At 32.2% G+C, this 13712-nt stretch overlaps 1 pseudogene across 1 annotated transcript in view; it reads right to left on the bottom strand.

The window, feature by feature from the left end:
• The window catches only part of LOC147381382 (beta-amyrin synthase 1-like), a 50066-nt pseudogene that overhangs the window by 8916 nt on the left and 27438 nt on the right, over window positions 1-13712 (bottom strand). The window contains exons 2-6 of the transcript XR_015174593.1: window positions 4292-4548; window positions 2459-2650; window positions 2212-2301; window positions 1924-2121; window positions 1684-1768 (exon numbers count right to left, since the gene is read on the bottom strand). The product of XR_015174593.1 is annotated as a beta-amyrin synthase 1-like (transcript). The remainder of the gene's footprint in view (window positions 1-1683; window positions 1769-1923; window positions 2122-2211; window positions 2302-2458; window positions 2651-4291; window positions 4549-13712) is intronic.

Raw genomic sequence — 13712 nt, 5'->3', positions numbered from 1 at the left:
TGAAGGTTTTAGTAAAATTATTGGGAACTTGAAGAATTAGGATCAATTTATTCCCAAAAGTCACCCAAAATCCTATAATAAGAGACCCTTCCAAAATAAAGTGAAGAGCTTATTTTTGGTAATCCAAAATTCTGTCCAAATCCCTTCCTAATTTCTCAAACCTCCCTATTCTCTCAAACTCCTCTAAAAAATTCATAGAAGAAAAATCCAAGAAGAAGAAGAAAATCAAGGTGGAGCTAAACCCTCCAAGCTCCCCATTTAATCTTCTTACTTTTACTCTTCCCTTTCTCTTTACTTTCAAGCACTTTTCTCTATTTAATTTACTTTCTTGCTTTCTAATGTAGTTCTTTAAATTTTTAGTTTAGAGGCTTGGAGAGAGAGAGAGAGAAAGAGAAAGAGAAAAAGAGTACTTCCTTTTAGAAGTAATATCCCCCAATAAATCCTCAATAAGCTCCTTCAAAATATTAGGTTAGGTTGCTTTACATTCTTTATTTTCATGAAATTTAAATTCATAGTGTAGATATTTTACTTTTTTTACTTTTCTTGCACTTTAAGTTTCTTAGAGTAATAGTTTCTCATTTTTTATCTTCTTTGATGGCAATAGAATTAGAAAGTAAACCCTCTTAGGAGGTGATCTTATCTTGATGAGTCCATCTCATACATACACCTTACACATACTCACTCTTAAAATGGCTACAAGTCGAGGTATTAGTCTTTCCATGCTTATATCCGACCTTTAGAGCCAACAAAACTAATTCTAACAATTGACAAAAATTTTATGCATAAAGTTTGATTTCAATATGGTTTTGTTCAATACATGAACATTACTTAAGGACCAAACTAACAAATAAAGTCTCCCTAGAGAATATATAAACTTGTTTTGAAACTTTGAGACCCTAATGATGAAATCTATGTGGATTTTCATCAAAGTACCAAGCTCATAAAAAAAATTCAGCAACCACCTACTTCTATTAGGGGCTTGCTCATCATCCTAATTTGCTATTTTTCTAGAAATAAACTATAGTCAATTTTTAAAAAAATTTCTATAACTTCCTCTATCTTTAAAACTAAAAAAAAAATGAGTTTCAAATTTCATTTTTGATCAACAAATGGTAACCATCTTAGGAGGAAAGGGACAGGGTACCTACCACTTTCCTTGTTCCTCAAGAAAACTCATTTTCCATAGAGTCTCTAAGAAGACATTTTCCTTATCCATTTGGATATGAGAGTCACTACAAGCTAAAAAAAACAAATTTGAAAATCTTTTATAGTGCCCATTCACACCTTAATTGAATGGTAGTGACTCCTAACCCGTGTAGATGAGCTCAAACCTCTCCAAAAGTTTCAAAACCCATGTATTTACATTCGGTATGGAACAAAAAGCCAATTATAACGCAAAATAGAAAGAATGTACAACTTGATAGGTCTAAAAGAGCAAAAAAAAAACAAAAAAACAAAAAAACAAAAAAATATAAAAACAAAAAACAAAAGCAATGTAAATTGAGGTAGTTAAAATGCATATGAACATAATAGAAGTAACAAAAGACATGGTCTTAATCATAATTGAATGTAAATACAAGGATTTTTTTGGACAAGGCTTTGATGAAGATGATGGTAAGTAAACAAAATCTGAATATATTTATAAATGGTCATGAAACAAAGAGATGTATGTGTAGTGCAAACCTGGATGCATAGGAAGAAAGGAAGGAAGAAGCCAAAACTCTGGGGGCATAGGGTTGCAGCCTGACCACTCATACACTCCAAGTATCTGCAGCAAATTATTATTATTATTTTGCATTTGCATTCGTAAATGATTAGCAATGTAACAAGTGGAGCCAATACTAAGAAAATATTGATTGATCACATTGAGACATCCACCGACATAGGGAAATTATATTTGAAAGTATGTGTTATAGGCCCTACCGAAAGATATGTTTTACCCCATGATGGTATGGAAGTTACGCCACCACGGTCACGAATCCATTTTCGTCCTCTTGCGCAAGCATTATCTTCACCTCCATCAGGCCCTTCTCCTAGTAAACGAATGCAAATGTAGTTCAGTGCCGTACCAAACATTGTGCTATGGCCCTCGATATGAAATCCCCATCCTCCATCTTCATTCTGCAAACAAATAAATATATCTGTTTTATAAGTATTAGTAAATATTATGTTTGTCTCGTAACGAAAAGATGACACATGAACTGGTTGCACCTGATGATAGTAAGTGTAACGAAGAATCTCCTTTTTATGTTCCGCCGAAAATATAGTATCAAGCATTCCGGTGATGTATAACACGAAAACCTGCATTTTGTAACATTTTTTTTTGTTATGAAATTGCTCCTATATCAAACTGTTTAAGAAATTGAGAATGAGGAAAAAAAAAAAAAAAGAAGTCACCCCAAAAAGCATACCAATAGAATACAAGGCTCAAACATAACATGTAATTAAAAACGCTTACCATGGGAGGCATGAAAAATAATGGGCCCCCAATCTCAGCAGCCCAATGCCCATCACTTGTTTGCATGGCAGAAAAGAATCGGACAGCCCTCCTCAATGCAGTTGTGGTTGCATCATATGTCACATCTTCATTGTCCCCAATCTTTACTGTGGGTGTACTTAGATCAAATTTATCTTTGTTCTCTTTTAACATCTGTAATTGTATTTTCGAGATCATGATAAGAAATGAAGATTATGTATGATTCTGAAATCAGACATAATTAATAATAGATGCTCGTCAAGGGTGTTGATCCAGTAGATCTATAATTGCCACATCAATAAACTTGGAGTCTTTTTTTTTAATTGAGTTTCCTAGTTGATGGGTTTACATTGAACACTTTTGCAATAGTATCCATTGAGTTGAAGACCCGAGAATCAACTTGTACGAGTCAAATAAAAATATATTAAAATTATAAATATTTTTAAAATAGTTTTATTTTAGTTCAGAATATTATATCTAAGCGAATTGGTGAGGGAAAGCCACCTTGAGGGTTGAGAAGAGCGCCATGTCAACAAGAAAATCAAATCAAATCTTTCATATTTGGAAGTTCATTGAAGCTCAGAGTGGTACTTTTTAGACGGTTGAGAAAAGTTTTACGTCAACATAACAATAAAATCTAACCTTTCAAATTTGGAAGTTCAGTGACCGCCCATTTTTTAAGTCTTCGATCAAGTCCAAATTTTTTGCTTTGTTTTGTTTTCTATTTTTTTTTTTTTTAAATCTGTGTGTGTTTTTCCAAAGTGGTGTTGTCTCAATCCCTTATAAACTATTACAAGATACTACATGAAAGAAGTTGCACAGGTATAAAGTAGAACCTAGTGTTTGCAAACTGAGTCATGTTAAACTGACTCAAAAACAGTCACTCGAAATTCACTCGCTGATTTGGCATATGCATAGAAACATAGATCTTTTTCTTCGGGAAATACAAGGAAAAAGATCTATGGTTCCGTACATGCATCCACATCAATGAGTGAAGTTTGAGTGACTTTTTTTGAGTCACTTTATCTTAGTCTTTCCAACTAATTGAATCTTTAGGAAAATCCTAAATGACTTCCTAGGACACTGCGCTGATGTGGCAATGTGCAGATAATCATAATTTTTTAATAATATTAAATTGGCTAAAAAAAAATTCTCAAATATACTCAACTGATGCAGAATGTGCACAAAAACATCGATTTTCCTTGTGCATCTCGAGAAAAAATTTATCATTTTGTGCACATTCCAAATCAATTGAGTGTATTTGAGTATCTTTTTTTGAGTCATTTTAGCACGGCTCTAAAAAAATTCTCCTTCTATCTGGCGAAAAAGAATTGTGATTCAAAAAGTCACTAAATTAATGTGGCCATATGCACATAGCCATAAAAAAAAAAAAAATCAAGGGTTCTGTGCACAATGACACATTAGTTACGTTTCCTTTTTATTGATTTTTTTTTTTTGTTGAGTTAATTAATCATTTTTTTAGGAAAGACCTATTGTTTATGTCTCTGCACACTGCCACATCAACGAAGTGTTAAGTGTTAAGCATAGGTAGTAGGAAGTCAATTTAGGACAACCCTACTTTTAAGTAGAAGAGTTGTCATATAATTAATGCATAGGATACTGCGTTAGACACTAAACTGACATGGAGGTATCCATAGAACTGTAGATGTTTCTTACACATACCATGGGAAAACATCAACAGTTCTGTACAACCTCCACATCAGCTTAGTGTCTAATGCAGTGCGTACCTAGTCACTCATTTTCCTAAGTTTAGAAATTCACGATAAAATGTGTATTTCTTTCTCTTTGACGTACTTGTAATCGTAAAAGAACATCCCCACAAGGCTTGTCCTGAAACCGATTTTTATGAAACTCATCGTGAGCCTTCTCAACTTGAGCTCGCTCTTCGGGCGTCCCAGCATCTGGATCAAATTCCCAAGTCTGTCTTCCAACGAAATTATTGGTGCTAAAGAGCCATGGACTATAAGGCCCACTCACACTGTCCTTCGCTATCTTTAGCTTCCACATTTTAGAAGTATAGTATTCTTCGTTGATCAATCTATTTCCTTCCCCTTCAATTAATGAAAGCTTGTATTAAAAAAGAGTAAGACTAGCTTTACTAACTTAGTGATATTTTAAATCTTACTAAGGGTTGTTGAGCTCGTCTATTGGCATCCAAAAAATGATATCCAATGCCAGAAAGAGGTCGAGAACAAATTAACTGAACTTTAAAAGAAAAAAAAAATATCTTGAGAAAGGTTATTTTTTATTGTTCATTTTTAATTTGAGAGTTTAGTAAGCTTCCACTTTCAAAACCTTGGATGAAGCCCAAATATATATATATAGGGAAATGTTCAGCACCCTAAGTTTTACCACACACTTTAACAAACGTTTTTTGTCCTACATGGGTTATAAGTTTTGGAATGGGCTGATTTTTGGTGAGGATGATCTCTATGATTAGAAGATCATCCTCCCCAAAAATCAGCCCATTCCAAAATGTTTAGCCCCATGTTTACAAGTTGAAAAATCGTGGACCGTCCATTTTTTGTAAACCATTTTTGATGGGGTTAAAAGTTTTGGAATGAGCTGATTTTTGGTGAGGATGATCTCCTCACCATAGAGATCATCCTCACCAAAAATCAGCCGATTCCAAAACTTCTAACCCATGTAAGACAAAACACGTTTGTTAAAGTGTGTGGTAAAGCTTAGGGTGCTGAACGGGACCCATATATATATATATATATATATAGTGTTCAACCATTTCTAGGTTTTTCAATGAAATCTAGAGTGTTCTAGTGATGCGGCCCATTTGGTAATCCACTTACTTGAGCTCAACCATCCTCATTAAGATTTGAAATATTACTAAGTTAGTAAAGAGAATGTTTTTCAAAAATAAATGAATAAATAACTAAGCCGTGAAACAAATATATAAACTAAACATTGTACCAAACATTTTTCAATATATTGGTTAGAAGTTTCAAAATAGGCTGATTTTTTGTGAGGATGATCTATGTGGTGAAGAGATCATACTCACCAACAATTCGTCGATTCTGAAACTTCTAAGCCTATCAAAAGTAGTTTACAGAAATCTAGTGGAAGACTAGAAGGTGGGGGGATTAGGGGAAGGGGAGCATATCCACTGTGAAATTCCCGTAGCCCTCTGTAGCCCATATCAACGTTTGAGAGTATGCCACATCATCACAATGATTGCATCCAATCATTTAAATATAGGAGTACAGGTACCGTCCATTTTCAAACACTTGATTAAGGCACAAAAAAAAAGTTTTTTTTTTTTAATATTTTTTTTCTAATCTGATCTCAACCATAAATACAAGAGGTCTGTGTGGTTATTTTCCTTGAACGTGGTGTTCTATGGATTGTAGAACAAGAGCTACAGAGAGCTGCAGGAGAAATGGGCTACAGAGGATCCACTCCCTATGGGAAGATGAGGGGGGAAACAATTTTATATCAATTGGAAAACACAGGATATCTCAAAACAATTATGAAATAAAGAGGGATACTTAAGTCACTCAACTAGATTTTATAATATAGAGTTGTGATAATCTGACTTCCCTTTTTGTTGTCTCCCTTCACAAAACCGTAGATCCTTTGCTTTAGAAATACACAAGAACAAATCTTTATTGATTTTGTATAATTTTGTGAAGAAAGTGTACAAAAGAACGTTAAAAAAAAGAAAAAAGGGTCAAATTATCAGAATTCTAAAACATATGGTTACTTACAAGAATTCATTTGAAATTCAATCGTTACCTTCAAATAGAGAGAAGAGAGAGAGAGAGAGTCTTCTATAAAAACATATATAAAGAGAGTGAGAGATGAGCATGTATATATAGGTGATTTTGCGGGGATTCTAATGGAGATAATTAATGGGCTTGTCCTTCAAATATCTGCCAACGTTAAAGAATGCTTCCCGACGTGAACCTCTCTTACTATGAATCTTGTGAACCACATAACTAAAAGTTGATTGAGACTTGCGAAGAAACTGTATTCTCACCCACGTTTAAATGGAGTTGGACTTTGAAGCGGACAGCCTGTTCAAATTTTGAAGAAGCACTCTTTTTAACTAGACATGTGGTGTTTTGAATTTAAAATACCTCCTTGAAATTGCCAAGTGTTATCCAATGAAGGGTTTTTTCCGTCTTAATGCTCTCATTGCTCCACTGATTTGATTTTTTGCAGAATCCCAACGATTTTTTGCTCAAAATTTTGATACTAAAACTTTCCCGTCCAACTTAGTAAGGAAAAATGCCTTTAAAGCTCCTCCACTATGTTGTCACTAATGTTGATAATAGTTTCTAATAAACATATTTTGAATTTTTCATTATTTGCAGATTCTACTCCTATAACATATAAGAATGTAATTTGTAATGATATATGGCACAAAGATATTGATAAAAAATAAAAAATAAAAAGAATAATGCTGAAGTGACTTTAAGATTGGACCTCACATCGCACGCCCTGATATGTAAGTGTATGGACATCATAGATGCAATGTGAGGTTCAATCTTGAAGTCACTTCACATTGAGGTTCATTGTGGGTATGTGGGAGATATTTTCTCTCTTTCTAATTTTGTCCTCTTAGCCACATATCAAGCAATTAGAGAGTTCTGAACCCAAAAAAAAAATCACTCCTCATCAAAGAGTCCTTAACGGTACTAATGTTGATATTAGTTTTGATAAAAGATATTTTGAGTTTTTCATTATTTGTAGATATTCTACTCTTATAACGTATGAGAATGCAATTTGTAATGATAAATGGGTCAAGATATTGATAAAAGAAAAAATTATAATAATGCTGAAGTGACTTCGACATTGGACCTCACATCGCACAACCTGACAGGTAAGTTGACAGGTAAGTGTATGAAAACCATAGATGCTTTTCTTGAGAAACAAGTAAAAAAATATCTATGATTCCCATTACTTTTACATCAAGATATCAAGATGTGGGATGTGAGGTTGAATCCTGCAGTCACTTCAGATTGAGGTTGATTGTGGGTATGTGAGAGATATTTTCTCTTTTTAATTTTGTCCTCTTAGCCACGTATCAACAATTGGAGAGTTTGAATAAAAAAAATCACTCCTTATCTAAGTGTCCTCAACATCACTAATGTTGATATTAGTTCTGATAAAAGATATTTAAAATTTTTCCTTATTTGCAGATTCTACTCCTCTGACATATGAGAATGTACTTTGTAATGATAATTGATTCAAAGATATTTATAAAAAAAATAATAATAATAATAATAATAATAATAATAAAGCTGAAATGACTTTAAGATTAGACCCCACATTGCACACCCTGACATATAAGTGTAGTAGAACTATAGATGCTTTCCCCGATATAAGAGTGAAAAAAGCATCTATGGTTCCCATCCACTTTTACGTCAGGGTGTGTGATGTGAGATTCAATCTTGAGATCACACCAATATGACTCTAAAAAACATTCATGCAATTAAGAAAAATGGTACTTGAAAGCTCATTGATCTCCCAGGTAAGAAAGCTATTAGTATCATGTGGGTGTAAACAAAACAAAATATAAATTTAACGGAGAAGTGGATCATCTTAAAGAAAGATTAGTAACCAAATGTTACAAACAATAATTATATATTGATTATTTTAAAGTTTTTTTTACCTATTACTAGACTTGATATTATTCACATGATTATTGCATCTTGTTATACAAAATCATTAATGATGAATCCAATTTTTCATGGAAGTAGCAACTATATCAACATAGAGAAAAATGAAATTGTGGTCGAGTTCTGTCATTCTAAAGACCAAGTTGTTGATATCTTTACAAAATCTCTATATACCAATGCATTTGAAACGTTGAAAAGATTACATGGATAATGTCATTCAAAGACCTCGATTTAAGGGAGGTTGTTGGAATTATTTAAACCCAGAGCTCATGATTTGATTCCTTGTTAGAGTGGTATTCTTTGTTGTATAGAAATAAAATATTATTAGTTATTTATTTGTTTTAAATAACCATGCAAATATAAGTTCTTTTGGTTAGTGGAGTTTTGCACTTTTACTCCCTTTAGAAGTTTTATTAATAATTTTTAATAGTCTTGATAATATGACTCATCAGATGGTATACTCAGTCGATTCCCTTACGTGGACAAGTTCAAGAACCGTAGATCTATATGCCTAAGAATACACAATTCCCTTAGGATACATGATTCCCTCGAGATGCATTTTTATGGGGATGTGCAATTATGTATCTCAAACGTACAGGTCTACGATTCCCAAACTTGTCACAGAGTGAATTGAGTATGCCTTGTCGAGTCATATTATCATTACTCTTTTCAATATATAGGAAGGACAGGGAATCTTTATAAATAAAAAAAACTTTAGAGAGGATATTTTTACATAATAGTAATAGTTTTTGTCTTCTTCCTCTTATTTTGTCTTGTCTTTTTCTTTTTTAATTCTTTGATTTTTTTGAGAATCGGTTGGCACATGCAAGTTATAAATCCTACGCCACTCAATCTTAAAAATATGAAATCTCAAATAAAATTTGATTATCATTGATAAAATTTTATCAAATCTACTTAAAAGTGATACTAATCAAAAGAAAAAAAGTACCTACAAGTTATCAATGGATCATGTTAAAAATGGCATTTTAAAAAAAAATCATATCTGAATCAAAACATAAGTACAAGAGATTTGAATTGTTATTTTTTTTTAAACGATCTTTTGTGGACTGTAAAAGAAGAGTTACAAGTGCTATATGAAAATGACACTACAATAGATATGTTCCCTCCATGGTTTTAAAACTCGTTTTCACGTCTCATTCATTCCAGGTACCTTGTTGTCTCGGACGAGTTTTCTAATAAGTTTAAAATGTGTCATTGAACAATGAGAAAGATGAATGTGAAGTTTTAAATCTCATCCGATATATAAATTTGTTTGTCCGTCTCGGCCATGCCTGGTATCGAGATGATTCGAACGATACATTTCGATCTCGGACAAGTTTTGAAATCATAATTCCCTCTCACAAGATACTATAAAAAAATCCGTGTAGCATTTGCCACAGAGCCTTTGTCCTTCTTGTTTTTATAGTATCGGAGTTTGTAGTTCCTCCCCCCGCACGCGCACACCATACAAAATATCCCCGAGTTTTTCTCCATTCAAAGATATTAATTTGATGGTTTCTTCTCTCAAAGAAAAATCATATAAAGGGCCAAAATAACGATGTTGAGTGTTGGCCATCAATAAAACTGATGAATAGTGGTCCTGATATGATTGCTGATTTGCAGTTTGGATGGGGTGGTGTCATCTATTCTTATCGGAAAATTTAAAAAAAAAAAGAAAAAAGAATCATTTAAAAATTAATATAAAATTTTTTTTAAATCTTTTTTATGTGGTAAGTAGGCTTGCTCGTTGAAACCCTATCCGGTCTAGCGCATCCCAAAAAATTAGGTCAAGTTCTTATTCTTAATTTTGAGCATCCAAAGGTTCGGTTGCCAATTGAGTTTGTTGGATCACTAGTCTGGTCTGGTCCATCAAAATAAATATTGGTGGGCCTTCATATCAAACCCACTAAAGTAGGTTGAGATCAACACTTTCCAGTCCATCAATTCCGGATTGGACTAGGGCATAACATTGCCCAATCCAACTCACTAGATATATTTGTAATTTAAATTATTGGAAAAATTACCTATAAGACTTAGGCTGAGGGATTTTTTTTCTAATTAATCCCTAATTAGTTTGGACTGAACGAAGAGGGTTTCTTTAGAAAGATGTTACGTATTCCTACTCATTAGAAAGTGATCCCAAAATTGTTTGATCGACAGAAAATTGCCACATTCAAGGAATGTACAATGACTCTAATATTATGAAAGATTGATGCTTTTCACTAACATCTCAATGAAAAACATCTATGATTATGTGTGAACCACCACATCAGCATGTACAATCCATATATGTTTAAAAGTTACTTCAGGATTATTCTCATTAATATTGTGTTGAAAGAAGAAGGCCTTACACGACTCTTCCTTCCACCATAAATTTTTTCTACGTCTGTACTGTCAACTCATTTCAAAATGTCGGTGTAATGCTCCTCTTTTCATGACATGTGAACGTGATACCTCCATGTTCTCAAAAATATCAAGATACTCTTACCCTTTGAAATTGCTGATGTTACCCGATTAATAGAAAATGTCTTTAAGAACACTCCAAACCGACACGTCTTTCAACTTAGCATCTTCTTTAAAATAAAGGCTCTTAATCACTTTTCTACATTGCTTTAAAATACCATTCCAACACATTAAAAAAGAAAATTTTAAATGTAAAATAAAAAAGATTGCAATCCAATTTTTTACTTATTATACTTCAAGTAAGAGAGAGAGAGAGAGAGAAAAAAAAAAAGAATTTCAATTAGCACCCCAATTTCTTAAATTATCTATCACACCACAATTAAAAATTAAAATCCTCTCCAAACATTACAAAGGTTTGTCTCAAATTATAATCTCAACATTACAAAACATTATAACACTTGTTCAAATAAATTTCAAAGTTGTTTACAATTATGATTAGACTCATTTAAAATCCTACCAAAAATAAATAAATAAATAAATAAATCAATAAATCTAGCAACTATTGAAATAGTTTAAATGTGATATAATGCTTTGTAATCTTGAGGTAATAACTTGAATCCAAACTTTGTCAAGTTTGAATGGTGTATTTTACTCTTTAATTAGCATCGTGATAAATAATTTATGAAAAAAATATTTCACTAGCGTAAGTTCAAAAAATGATTACATTAAACTTATGAAATAAAGAAATTAAAGTTTTCCTCCTATTAGAAATGATAATATGTTTGTATGCATCATAATGCACAATATGATTGTCAAAGATGAAGGAAATGTGAATTTTGTCGGTTCTAATTAAACATGTGTCATGAATGTCGATACGGTGATAAATGAAATGGATCGATTTCAACAATTCCTTACTCGACATCAACATTTTTTAAAATAAAGATACTCACCATGCACTTTGAAATGCATTGATTGAACATTTCTAGGAAAGATATGGTGATAATGATTATCAATGTTAAACTTTTTATTAATATTTAATGTTTATATTTTCATTGTGAAATTGTTTAATGCTTCAAAAAGTCTCTCTTATTACAAATTAGCAAATTTTCATAAATGGATGAAAGTAATATTTTAATAATCTCATTAATATTTGAAATTTTTTTTTATCAAATTGTTCAGACAGCAATTGCACTATTATTCAATTTGATTGGATCATCTTATATGGATCAAAAAATCATTTATCTCCACGAACCACAGGTAAATGTAACGCTCAAATACAACATTAGGTGCCACATGTATATAGAGCATGAATTTTTTTGAACTCTCAAAAAAAAAACATAATTGAAAAAAGAGATTTTTTCACTGTGGGATTTAAATTTTAAATCTAGAAGTTCAAATGCCGTCTATTTTTAAACTTAAGATCTGACTCTAAAAAATATTATTTTATCTTTTTCTTTAAACAAAATCTAGACTACAAACTGAACTGTCAAATTGTTGATAAAGTGGAGCGAGATAAGATTGAGACCAAGCCAAATCTCATTGCTGATAAGATAACGGAGTTGCTATTGCCACACCAATTTTTACTAATGCCATACCAATTGATGTGATTTTTGGTGATTTATGTAAGAATTGGTGTGGTATTAGTAAAAGTTGGTGTGACAATAGTAGCTCTCTAAGATAAATTCAAAAAAAAAAAAAAAAATCCGTAAGAGGATTGAGCCATGATTACATTCAATATTCATGTTACTAAGAGTTAATAAATAATGGAATCCCGGTAATCTCTCCATGTGAAAGTTTTGGGATTGCACCCAGGGATGTGGGCACTATTTTTTCCTAAACTATTAAATGCATACTTTTTTGTATTAAATTTAAAATAGAAGTAAAATATACTTTATATTATAATTAATTTAAATCTCATCTATAGCCATTAGAGCTTAATTAAGACATCTAACTAGATTTGATGGGATAATCATGGCCAATAGACACTAGAAGTTTCCATTATTTTAAAAGATGGTTTCTATTGACACACCAACTTTTACTAACAGCACCCCAATATATGTGTATTCTTTAGTCATTTACATATGAACTGGGGTGTTGTTAGCAAAAGTTGGTGTGTCAATAGAATTTGTCTTAAAAAGGTATTCTTTCGATCATGAATTACAAAACGTGATTTTTTATTAGATCGAAAAATACACACGAATCATCGATTCACAAATCTCATTAACCACATAATTTAGTGTGGCGCCAAATCTTTCTATGGATTGCATCTTTCGTCGTTTAACATTGTTTTGACATGGTGGTGTGCAAGAAGTCCGACTTTGAAGCGGCCAAGCTGCTTCAAAATTTTGGAGAAATCCTCTTCAATTTCATTTCACGTCCCTATTTTTGTTAATATTTGGGATATCTAATTAGATACTGTAGGCATCAAAATTTTATGAATGTCCATACAATTTTCATAAATCACAAGAAAGCCCCTCGAAATTATTAATGGGCCCACACATGCAAATAGAGTCCATTGATTGAAGATGAGCCTCCTATAATAGGGTTTGGGTATTCGCAGATAAAACCCATGATTCAACAAATTTAAGTGATCCGCATTAAGTATTGGGCTCATGCACCCAACAAACGAGTTTGTCCATTATTAAACTAAAAATTCACTAAAATGGGTTGGATCAGTAATCAAATACAATTTAAATTGATTATGTAAAATTCAATTAAGTTGGGGGCATATTTGAAAATATTTTCTTACTCTAAGTCTATAAATACAAAAGTCTCCCTTGTTTGGAGGGTATCTGGATTAGTTTCTCTCAGAAGACATGAGTTCTCACTCTAGAAAAGAAGAAGCTCTGAAGCCCTCCTCTATAGATGAAGCAAAGTTCTTCAAAAAATTTAGACTCCGATTAAAGAGAAGATTAAGTTTAAAGATCTTCTCTGAAAATCAAAAAATAATTCTCAGCTGATAAAACGCAAAACCTGCAGAGAAAAAAAAAATATAGAAGTCTCTACAAAATATGAAGCACAAACAAAATCACTGTCAAAACAACTTTCTTACTCTATCACACACGAAGCCTAGAGAGAATAAAGCATCTATGACTCCGTGCATGCTACTACGTTTATTATTTCAATATGATACCCTTTCTCCAAATCTTAGTCTAAACTAAAAATATTGTTTTTCA

The sequence above is a fragment of the Akebia trifoliata genome, unplaced genomic scaffold, assembly GCF_017979445.1.
Source record: "Akebia trifoliata isolate Shusen 1 unplaced genomic scaffold, ASM1797944v1 Contig00522, whole genome shotgun sequence".
In the NCBI taxonomy this organism is placed as follows: Eukaryota; Viridiplantae; Streptophyta; class Magnoliopsida; order Ranunculales; family Lardizabalaceae; genus Akebia; species Akebia trifoliata.
Note: the sequence above shows the minus strand (reverse complement) of the source record. Positions and strands in the feature narration are given on the sequence as shown.